This window comes from Vidua macroura, chromosome 4 (assembly GCF_024509145.1).
Source record: "Vidua macroura isolate BioBank_ID:100142 chromosome 4, ASM2450914v1, whole genome shotgun sequence".
Classification (NCBI taxonomy): Eukaryota; Metazoa; Chordata; class Aves; order Passeriformes; family Viduidae; genus Vidua; species Vidua macroura.
The window spans coordinates 67961162-67972595 of NC_071574.1; the positions used below are offsets into that span (position 1 = coordinate 67961162).

The 11434-nt window shown below is 44.0% G+C and overlaps 1 long non-coding RNA gene across 1 annotated transcript; it reads left to right on the top strand.

Moving 5' to 3' along the window:
* Nucleotides 1-6921: 6921 nt before the first annotated feature.
* On the top strand, nt 6922-10938 carry LOC128805981 (uncharacterized). The gene is made up of 3 exons (XR_008436675.1): nt 6922-7094; nt 7317-7433; nt 10798-10938. It is a non-coding gene; the product is annotated as an uncharacterized LOC128805981 (long non-coding RNA).
* The last annotated feature ends 496 nt before the right edge of the window (nt 10939-11434 follow it).

Sequence of the window (11434 nt, forward strand, 5' to 3'; positions counted from 1 at the left end):
TGTGTTCATCTATGCCCATGCTCAGACACACAAAACACAGCCAATCTGGGGTACCAACTTCACAAGGCAGAACCAGTGTCTTCACTGATTCAGCCTCCTGTGAACGGGTGAAAAGCACTGGTGTGAAAACCATCGCTCTAATCTTCACAGCAGCTTTGCTTGAGGTAAACCAGATCTGCATTGACTGGAACAGTGAAGAGCCTAATGAGGCTGTGATTGAAGGAAACCTCCTGTCCCTTCCTCTTGGCAGCCTCTAAGAGCACTGCTGCTGCCTGAGCTGTGTTCCAGATGAGCCAGAGGCAAAAGATATTTCCTTAGTGTGAGGAGCAGGATGGCAACTTGCTGTGAGTACGGCTGAGCTGCCACAGACAGTGAATGGATAAAACAGAGAACTGCACTGAGGCTACAGCTGCCCTGCCCAAACACTGGCACGCTGATGTGGACATAAAACTGTTGTAGAAGAGGAGAGTGCTTTATTAGCTCTGCTTCAGGGCTGGAAGGGCTTCTTTTCAGGCAGTGGTAAGATCTGGAAAACTGAGCAGATGTGCAAGCTGTTGATTGCATTAGTGTATGCTCTCTCAAAAGTGTTTTTACCTAATATAAAGTCTAAGTTAACTCTGTCTGGGCATAACATATGCATAACTGGGCAGCAATGTTACAGCTGCATAACTGCAGGTACATCTGCAGGGCAGGTCCCAGGAGATGTCCTGAGATCAAAGATCAAAGTCTGCGTCTTTGCTTTGGGAAGAAGGGGATTTTTGGTTATGAGAAGCACTGAAGAGTGACCATTGACCTCCAACCAACCGAACACACCCAAGCATGTCTGTTTTTGTTGACATGTGTTGCATTTTCTCTGCTTTCTGTAAGCCCAAAGGACTAATGAGGAGGAAGAAAGAGCTGATTTAGCATTGCCTGACAGATGCAAGAGCAATTTCCAGAACCCATCAAGGCTTTTCTCAGCTGCAGAAAGCATGAAGAGCGTATTTTGACAATGTACTACCACAGGCAGACAGGATCCTGCTTTGTGTTATGTTGTGAATAAATAGTGCCTGGCCGTGTCAAGGGTTTATGCAGGGTTTTCAGGATCTGCTGAGGATCTGTTACTGAAGAGTTTCTTTTACTTCTCTGAACTGCATGACAAATTAAATATGGCATGCTCTGCACAGCACACCATTTTACTGTGCCATAATAGGAATCAGAGCAGGACAAAACAATTAAAAGGCTTGAAAAAGAACAGGCAAAATGGAGACAGTGTGAGGAACAAGTCAGAACAAGTACTGTGGAGATGTGAGGCTGCTCTCTGGTGTCCAGAGGGGAAGGACACAAGCTCTGAGAGCATGGGGTTATTGGTGCAACACTGGGCACTTGTCATATACCAGCCATAGAAATCCCATAAGTGATCCCTCTTCTCCAGAAACAAGGCTATTATCGCAAAGTCTTGCCCCAGCAAAAGTCTCCATTCCACCACCTGTGCCAAGCCCAGCAAGGGCAGCATGGTCTGGGACCTTCCTGTCTGCCATCATATGGTCAGATGTGTAGCTCATGCATGACGAGATCATCTTCTGCTCAGGTCCAAACCATCTTCTTTGTAATTTCTTTCTTTTCCCCATTCTCAGGCTCAGGTTTGCTTTTAAGCAGTACTTATCAAGACAGGCCACTCCAAGTCAATGTTAAATCAGATTATTTTGGTTCAACAGCTCTGGGGAAAATAATGTCCATCCACTTCTCTGTAAATCTGGGGAGATGTTACAGCAAGGACCAGTGGGTGCCCATGTCTTGCCCTAAAAATACAGAGGTAGGAGGCAAGGTGTACATTTAGAGTTGGGGGCTCAGCTGTGCTTCTAGGATCCCCCTTCGGAGGGTGGACTCACCCGCCATCCTCTCCACTGCAGTAAGACAACCAACACTTCCTGTGTGTGGAAGGTATCTTATCCTGAGAGCAGAAATGAAACTGTTCTTCTTAGAAATGGACAAATGTTAAATCATGCTCACTCGGTAAAAGCACTGAAGTTGTGCCAGAGTTGTGCCTGTGCCAGGATAAATCAGCACTGAAAGATGAGAGGAGCGTTGTTTGCCAGCTGAGCTGGTGAGCCAGTTCAAAACCAAGTGCCTTGAGCCAACACATGCCAGTTTTACCCTTCCCACTGCTGCCAAATGACTTGCTTAAGATGTTGCATTTCAGATGGAGAAGCAGACTTATGTGGTTTTGATGATTTATGAAGAATTCTTCCTGCAAAAGCACATAACTTGAAAACCCAATTGCAGGATTGCTTGGAGGCATCTTTGGACCTTCTTGCTTTGGATTTCCATCTGTTTGTTTTTACTTTGACTTAAATTTGCATTGTCTATTCTTTCTATTTTTGTTTCCCTTTGTTTTTATTTATGTTTTTAAACCAAAAAGTATCTTTGGAATGTGTGTTGTTTTTGAACACTCTCTGCTGCAAGGTTTGTTGCTGAGAGATTGTGGCTAAAGGCTGTGAAGTCTTGGGTGTTTAGATGCTGCCTCAATGAAGCAGTAATGCAAATGCAGCTCTGTGGCCAGACCAAGAGAAAATACTGTAGGTTTAGACTTTGCTTTCAAGGGTGGGCTGAGCAAGAAGCCATCAAAATAATTTGTGGGAAGCATGCTGTGTTTTAAAACACAAGCAGAAATGCATGTTGTTTTTGCATTATTTGTTACCAGAAAAAAGCTGTCATTCATGTCTCCTGAATATTATTTTTAGGCCTTGCGTAGTAGCACATGTTCTCCATGAGCTGACAGCTACAGGACACCAGTTCTACAGGAACATGGGGAATACTTAGGATAGACTGACATATGCTGGAGCAGGTGAATGTGGCAGCAGTTCACATTGCCTTGCTTTGCTGAGAGCTCTCTGCCTTGCAGATACAGAGGAATGTCACAGTGTCTCTTGTAATGTACCCCAAGGGCTGCCCATCCCTGCACTGCATCTCAGCACCAAGTGTGACAGAAGGACCAGAGCTTTTCCTGGCTTTTCCTTTCCCCCAGCAGTGCTGCAGTATCATCCCCTCCACCAGTATTGCTGTTTCCCTGTTATATTCCCTTTTTGCCCATTACCCCTTCCATCCAAACGGCAATTCCCATCTCTCCAACAGTGCCTGCAGTGCTTCCTTCCGTGGCACTCTGAGCTGAGCCAAGAAATTTCTTTCTCTGGGATGCAACCCGAGGTCAACCCAAGCCCTTTTTATTTTGAGCTGAGACTTTAACTGGCCAGGAATCTGTTTGCTGAGAATGGCAGCAGAAAGAGAAGTCTTTCCAAAATATGTGGGAGATATTAATGCAGAAGAGATACTGGTTGCTAAAATGCCCTTTTTACAGACTTTTTTTGTTCCTCCGATTAGAGACCAGTGAGCCCTTTCTTAGCCCTAAAGTTAGTTTTTATAAAGAATTCCTTTTGTAGGCCTAGGGTGGTGTTTAACACTTCAAGCAGAGCAGAGCTAAGCCATGGCAGCGTCGCTGTGGTGGTGCCGGTACCGCCGCACAACAGGCGCCGGAGCAGCTGAATGACACTGCGGCTGTGCCTCTGAAAGAGCTTCCAGTTCACTTGTCAGGAGTGACACAGCTGAAAGCAAGGCAACTGCTTCATCAGTAGGACTTTAGGGATGTCAGCCTGGCCTTTGGTGTTATAATCCCTTGTAAAGATTATTACTGCTTTAATTAGGGGTATGAACTTTTCTGTTTGCGTGAGGTTTTCTTTCGCAGAGGCATCCTACCAGGAAAGCCACAAATATTTTAGTATAAACATCCTGACATCATTATAGTTTATTTCCCTCCCCAAATGGTAGTGCACTTATGTCACTATTAAAAACTTACTGTTCTGAAGTTTACTAGTTTAAAAGCATTACAGAGAAAGCAATGTATTAACAAGCACAAGGGTGAAGTGGCTTCAGGGGAAATCCAGAATTGCTTTTCTTCCTAATTTTCTGTTCCCTAATGAACAGCAAGCACTAAAGACATTCACCACCACTGTAGCCATAGAGGCCAGGCTCAGTCTTTAAATGAAAAGATGTGTTCTGTTAATTACTTTGAGTGAAATATTGGTGGGACACACTCCCAGAGCATTTGCTGTCCCTTAACAGACTGCACTCGCTGTGGTTATGTTGACAAACGTGTCTTCCATAGCCAGTAATTGAAAGACATTATAAAATTCATTGCTAATGTCCCCCTTGAGTTTAGGAGATGTGTGATGCAACACATATGATCCTAATAATAGTGGGGGTCTTATCACCCTGCTGCAGACCTTGCTACACTAAGGAGAGTCAATCCCACCTTAAACATGCCTATTTCTCTTGGCTGCTGCCAAAGGAAGCCCAAAACACCTGGCTCAAATATCCACATCACTGTGGGAGGCCTGGAGGGTGGGTCAGATAAACCTCAAAAGAAACCAGCATCGAATTTCAGATAAACAAGGTCAGGCAAGCAGATACACAGACCTTGTCTTAAGCCTTGAGCGAGGTTGAAGAGTATTAAAAGACTAGAATGGACAACTGGGGAAAAAAAACAAAACCAGCTTATTTAACTAGTCAGATACAGGGAAAGGGATCTGCAGAACTGGAGATGAAAAATGTGATGTTTCAGATGGCTCATGCATGAGTTGGCAGTGAGTCACCTCATCACAGCTTTTCTTCAGCAGCAAGCAGAGATGTAAAAATTAATCCAAGTTCATAGGGAATCACCAGTTTGCAAACCACACAGAAGAGCCACAGAATATTGCTATTTAAATCAGATTAGATGTATAAAGGTCACTGATAAAGTAATTGTATTCTCTAGTAATTATATTAATATTGATATACTGCTGATGACTTACTCTGTGTTGGGGAAGGTGTTCCTTGCTTCTGGTGAAAGATAGGGAGAGTAAGGTGGATAACTCTCTTGGAAAATGAGGTATTTGGCTTTCTTTCAATCAATATTGCTACTATTTAATTAGTGGTAAGAAGACAAAGCTCAGTTTACTTACCAGCCATCTTTACTTATCCCTACTAAAAAAATCTGGAGTTTTAATACAACAGCAACTCTTATAAAATACCTGGTGAAGGTATCATCTAATTCAGTGTTAGCACCCTTGGTGCTTCCTGATTTTGCAAATAACTCAGTTTGATATTGCTTGTGTCATCCCATTCTTCATTGGGGATGAAGCTGGGACAAAAGAGGACTTCCATTAAAGTCCCAGAAGTCTCAAACCATGAAAACTTCTCAGCAGCAGCTTCATAACCCCCCAGAAGGGCTAGGTAAAGACCATGGCTGTTGGTATAGGTCTTGTTTTAGCACCTGAGAGCAGCAACTCCATTTTCTTTTTAACTTCTAAGGACTACAATTGGTTTTGCAGTAAATCTGCATTGGTTTTCATTAACAGAGGTCATCTAAGAAAAAAAAATAAAGCTTAAAAATTTAATGACCCCTTATCATCAGTAACACATTAAAAATGGTATTGCACATGTCCCTTTAAGTGACATTTCTCCAGACATCCTGTAGCAAATTGAGACAAACCAGTGCCTTGCTCCTCTGGCTATCTGCTTAAAATGACACCACCAAAAATATCTGCAACAACCTGACTTAGTTGGGAGACCGGTTTGTCATCTAATACAACAATCATGTCATTGTTTTTCACTTGCTTTTACCTGATGCTCTGCATACAGGTGGCCAGAGCCTTCTCTGGCCATTTTGAGGGCCCCCATTTTGAGGGAAAGTTGTGGCATCCCTAGGCATCAGTGGTGGTCCTTGTGAAATACAAGTTGTTTCCCAACAGTTATTGTGGCTTCCATGGTAATAAAAATAATTCAGAAATAAGCCATTAAAGATAGAGTTTACTTTGTTCAGACCTGCCAGGTAGGGCACGTGCCATTCTCTGATGTTCAATTTTAACTCATCTACAGCTACTTTTTGTCTCTGCAGGCACTGAAAGAACGTATGAGGAGATTTCAGTGTACAACTGGAACAAAACATCTCACCTTCCTGATGTGATTTACTTTCTCCTCACAGCTTGGCAGCATCCCTCTGGTTTATCTGCCACGTGACTGTCCCCTACGTTAATCATGCTGCTTCCCAGCCTGCACGGTGCACCCAGCTCTGCTGTGCTCAGACCACCGTGCACACCTGGCCCCGCTTCCAGCAGCTTTCTGGACTCTGGACGTGCCTTCTGTTGGCCTTCAGCCTGCTTGGCGTGTCACGCTGTACAGTGGATGCAGCACGTAGGTGAAGCAGAAAATGTTTATGTTCTCCTTCCACATTTTGGCTGCCAGCCAGGTGTATTGAGCAGACATGCAGTGAACACCTTGTTCCTTAAATCCTCCTTTCCCAGGCACCATTTCTAGAACTATCACAGCAGCAACTCACTGCCACCTCCTTGTCCCACAGTTCTCTTTGTTCATGAACAAAGAATCTTCACCAGAACCTGTTTTCTCAGTAGCAGGACCTTGTTCAGTTGACTGCACAGTGACCTGGCACTGCTTCTGATAACAGCACAAACAGACACATAACCTCATCTCCCTAACAGTGCTGGGTCTGTAAAAGGCTCTGCTGCCTCTTATCCTCCCTTAATGGTATCTCCCAGGTGACCTTTTCGCATGTGGTTTCACAAGGATGAGGTTTCCTCTCTCATCTGGAGATGCTCTGCCTGCCGTACCACTGGTTCATTACCACAGGCGTGGTCTGCAGCTTATGCTGGCTGTGGTTTCTGCCCAGGTGCTTTCCTGCCCAGAGCAGCAGCAGATACTTGTCTGTTTGGTATCCGTATGGAGTGGCCAAGTGGCTGTTCCCAGCTCTTCCTCACTCATTGCCTGTTTCTATTTCTCCTGAGGTTATATCTCCACATGCTTGGCTTCTTAGTAAATTCTTGCTTCCTTTTCTCCTTCTCCCTCTCATTTGGGTTTATGTTTAGCTCCCTGATTTCTGGAAGAGCAAGTTGATACTTGGCTGGAAAGAAGCCAGGGAGGAACTGGAGGTGGTGCCTTTATGGACCGTTGGAGAAGAATTCAGTTCATCAAAGGAATGAGGAGGCGATGAGTGACCAAGTTGCCACTTCTAGAGGGTTGAGCAACACAACAAGGATTTCCCCATCCCTTCAACCTAATCTTCTGTAAGTCACATGCATCCCTCAGCAAAGGTACTTACTAAACCCTAATTAATGATGTCTTGGTGGTTTGGAGGGCACTCTTCCATCCAGCCTACTCACTGCCATGTAATGATAATGTTGACTTTACTGATTATCTTTAACAATACCAATTACTAGTCAGGGATGGCAACATTGCTTAAAAATGATAAAAAGGTTGACATACCTTCACTCCTTCTCTCCTTTCAGGGAGAAGAGAAAAGCAAGCCCTTCATTAAAGTGCTAAAGACCACTTTAATGGTAAAGAAAGAGCAGCAGAAGAAATGGGCTGAGCTGAATCTGGACTAACTCAGATGGGAAGCTCAGGTGATATTTGCAGCTATAGCCATGGGTAGTTTGCACCAGCATGTTCTCCATTCCTCTGAGGTCTTCAGTGTACTTGCACTACAAGGGTTCTTAACCTGTCCCAACTCTCTTTTAATTTGTTTTAGCTTCTGCCTGCAAATTACCAAATTCTAGTGTAATTGATTTAAGGAAGGGTTAAATTGGGTTAAGTACATCTCCATTATGTACTCTTACTGCTTTAATTAGGTCAATTTAAAATCAATTTAGAAAAGTTGCACCAACTAGTTTAGTTCATGTAGATGAGAGTCCAGATAGGATGAAAGAGCAAAATAATTCAGTCATCAATTCATCATTTTTTATGGCCAGATATCAGATGGTTTAAATTTATGGTTTTGTTAAGCTCAGCTATGCTGGAGCATACGTATGTGCTGGGAATTTAATGAGCCGAATTTGAAAACAGCTTTTTCCACCATGCTGCCTTAGACTACAGCCTGGCTGGTTTGGTCTCCTTGTTTCTGAGGGGGAGCTTGCTGGAGTCAGCAGCCTTAGCACCAGCCTGTAACTCTGCACAGCCCTCACCTGGCTCCACCAGGTCACTTGTTGAAGCAAGAACCACCCTGTCTTATACACTGCCAACAGCCTGATTGCACAGTTTCTTGGTGAGAGTCAGACCTGAAGCCTAAAGAAGCCTTATGGCCTTTGAGAAAGGAATGTAAAGGACAGCACTTCCAGAATCACCTGCACTGCACTGGATGCTGGTGGATCCAGAGGCAGGGAGGACAATCACATAGTGCTTAGTGTAAATTTAGCTCTCCACTGCAAGGGATAACCCAGCACCCCAACCATGAAACATAAATAGGAAGGGTAATAGTTCAGACTGAAGGAAAGGGGGAGACCATTTGTTCCACCTCCTGCCTCAAGCCAGGACTAACTATGGCAATGGCATTTCTGAGTAGCCAAAGCTGCCAGGAAGGAGGTGAAGGTAATGGAAAAGGAAGTTGTGAGGACCACTGGGCAGAAACTCTGGGGCTCTTATCTCCCAACCCAGCAGTCTGGACAAAGAAGTCAGTGAAATAACAGGCTGCACTGAACCCTGGGGCAAGGCAACATCAGAGGGGCAGGCTCAGAAAACCAGGAAAAACCCCATGGCTGGCTACAAGGGTCTGTAGCATGGCCATGTTCCCCAGAAACGGAAAGGGAGACCAAGGCAGTGCATCACAGCACAGAGGCATCCTTCTGAAAGCTCATCTTCCCCCAAAACTGTAGCAATTTGGGAGCCAGAACCACTGAGCAAAGATACAGCTCTTTGTGTTTCAACACCGTCACTGTTAATGGCCAAAGACTGAAAAAATATAAAGAAAATATTGAAACAACCTCATGACTTAAAAGATTTGGTTTTTTTTTTGTGGTGGTGCAAAGCACAGGGACTGCATTTGGCTTGGTTAAGGCGTGGCAGGAGCAGCTCCCTGCACCACTGTTGTGCAGATGATGTTGTGCAGTGTTATAAAATGAAAACTCTTGTTGTTGTGTATTGGGTGAAATGAGATTGCCCTGAACCAGTTAATTGTGCCAGCATCAAACAGTTGTAAAATGCCACCATAAAATCAGCCTGATGTCTCCTCACCACGGCTTCAAACAGCCACACACAACCAGCTCAGGCACAGGGTTTCATCTGGCAATGATGAAAAATACCTACACTGGTAGGTCAAAAATGTCCATAGCCCAGTATAACTTTTCAACAGCACCACTGAAAAACAGGGCAGGGAGAGGGTGATCCTTTCTCTGTTATTATGTCCCAGACCTTGGCCATAAGTGATGGAAGGATTTCCTGAAGCAGAGGCTGAGGTGACCAGGCCTGTGGGCCCCAGAGCTCCTGAGGGCCCTGCCCTCTATGAACTGGCCTAATCTCTTCTTAAACCCCTTCAGAATTTTCATCACTGACAGATCTTGTGGCAAGGATTTCCTTGGTTTAATGCTTGCTGGGTGTGAAATGCTTTCCTTTTATGTGAGTAAAGCTGTTTCTTGCCAACATCCTCCAAAGGCAAACCTGCAGTGTCTGGGTGAGAGCCCTGGTGCTGCTGCTGGGGTGGAGGATGTTCAAACAGCAAGGATCGAGTTCCATGTGCTCAGCAGCTGTTAAAAAGTCTGTGTGGGAAAGGAATGGGAATTTGGGAAATCATTCACCTGACACTTGGGCCAAAGTATGAATGAATTTCAGGGGAAGTGAGAGGTTGCTGCCATGGTGCACCCATCTGCCTCAGGCTGGGCATTTCATATCAAACCTGGAATTGGGGAAGGAAGCCAGAATATCCCAGGTCAAATTTTGCATGATTTTTCAGGTGTGTGTTTCTCCACTGAATGCAGATACACCAGAGAAGGAGCCTTTCCTTATAGATAGTCAATAATTAAACATTACCCCAGAACTAGAGATTTTGAATTCTCAGCCAAATAAGTGTTTGGCGAAAATACTCTGAGTGATTTTTATCTCTCCTCTCTTGGTGGTTAGATCAACTTGTTCTCCACACCCAGCCAAACTTTCCAGCTGCAACATTTAAACCTCATCATGAATCACAAGCTTTCCATCACTCAGATGTGTCTTTTCCAATGCAAAGCTCTGGTTTTCCATCCTTAGGAAAGCCAGAAAAGCCACAGCATTAGACTCTCCCAGGAAATTCCTCCTTTGCCCCTTAGTCAAACTGGATTTAAAGGCATCCACATGTGCAGTGCCATGAGGAAATCAGTCTCAGGTGCTTCACAACTGCTCATTCTCAGACTTGCAAAGGCACCATGAATAAACTGTCTTGTTGCATACAGTGTCAAAGCAATTGAGCTGACAGGTGTTCAGGCAAATTTCAAGATTATTTGCATAGCTATTGCTCTGCAAAGAAATCACTGTGATTAACTTTTTCATTACTGAGAAGTCTTTTATTTATCTGTATTTATATGCATAATTATATGCATGGTCAGAGCTGCACAGTTTGTTTAAAGCTGGGTCGCTGGGTCCAACACTTCTATTCTGATTTCCTCAGGAATATTATTTGTATCTTAATCTTTCATGAAAAGTTGAAGTGATGCATCAAAAAATATGTATATTGACATACATATATATACACACACACACACATACATATATTTAGATCAAAGTTTGGAGATAACCTGTTGTGCTTTTGCTAACAAAAAGGGACCACATTGAAAATTTTAAAAGAATTAATTTTAAAAAGAGGAAGGATCCATGAGATCACAGTGTCTCTTCTAAGAGCCACAACAAAGGGTTTGTGTCTCAGCTTAGGGGCAGTACTTTTAAAAATAGCACGGTGCAGTAATATAGCACATCATTGTCCTCACTGTATTGCTAAGCCTGAGTGCAAACTGCTTGATGTTTCAGAGCTGGCACCTGGCAGACTGCAACCATAAAGTGTCCCTGGAGAAATTCTCAGCTGCCTCCTATCTCTCCTACCTGCTGCCTGGAGCAAAACATGGGAGCACAGCATGATGGAGAGAGCAAATAGTCAGGTTGGAATAGGAAGGGGAAGCAAAGTGCTTGCTCTGTGAAATTAGGGACTTTTCCTGAGAAGTGAGAAGATGATCTGCCTGCTCATTTGTAATTTGTTGTCAGCTTTGCATGCAATATTTAATTGAATGTCAGCTACTGGCAGTGTCCCCATTGATAGGACAAGGGGTAATGGTAGTTGTTTTAAAGAGGGGCAATTTGCATTAGATATAAGGAAGAAGTTTTTTACAATTAAGGTGGTAAAACCCTGGCACAGGTTGCCAAGAAAGGTGGTGGATGCCCTATCCTCAGAAACATTCAAGGCCAGGTGGGACAGGGCTCTGAGCAACCTGACCTAGTTGAGAATGTCCCTGCGTATTGTGGGGTTTGGACTAGGTAACCTGTAATGATCCCTTCCAACCCAAATCTTTCCATGATTCTGGGATTCTTTTTCATGAGCTGTGCTTGGAAGGAGTAGGTTTTATTTAAAACTGTGGAGTCCCTCTCCAAGGAAGCCTGCCACACATGGGGA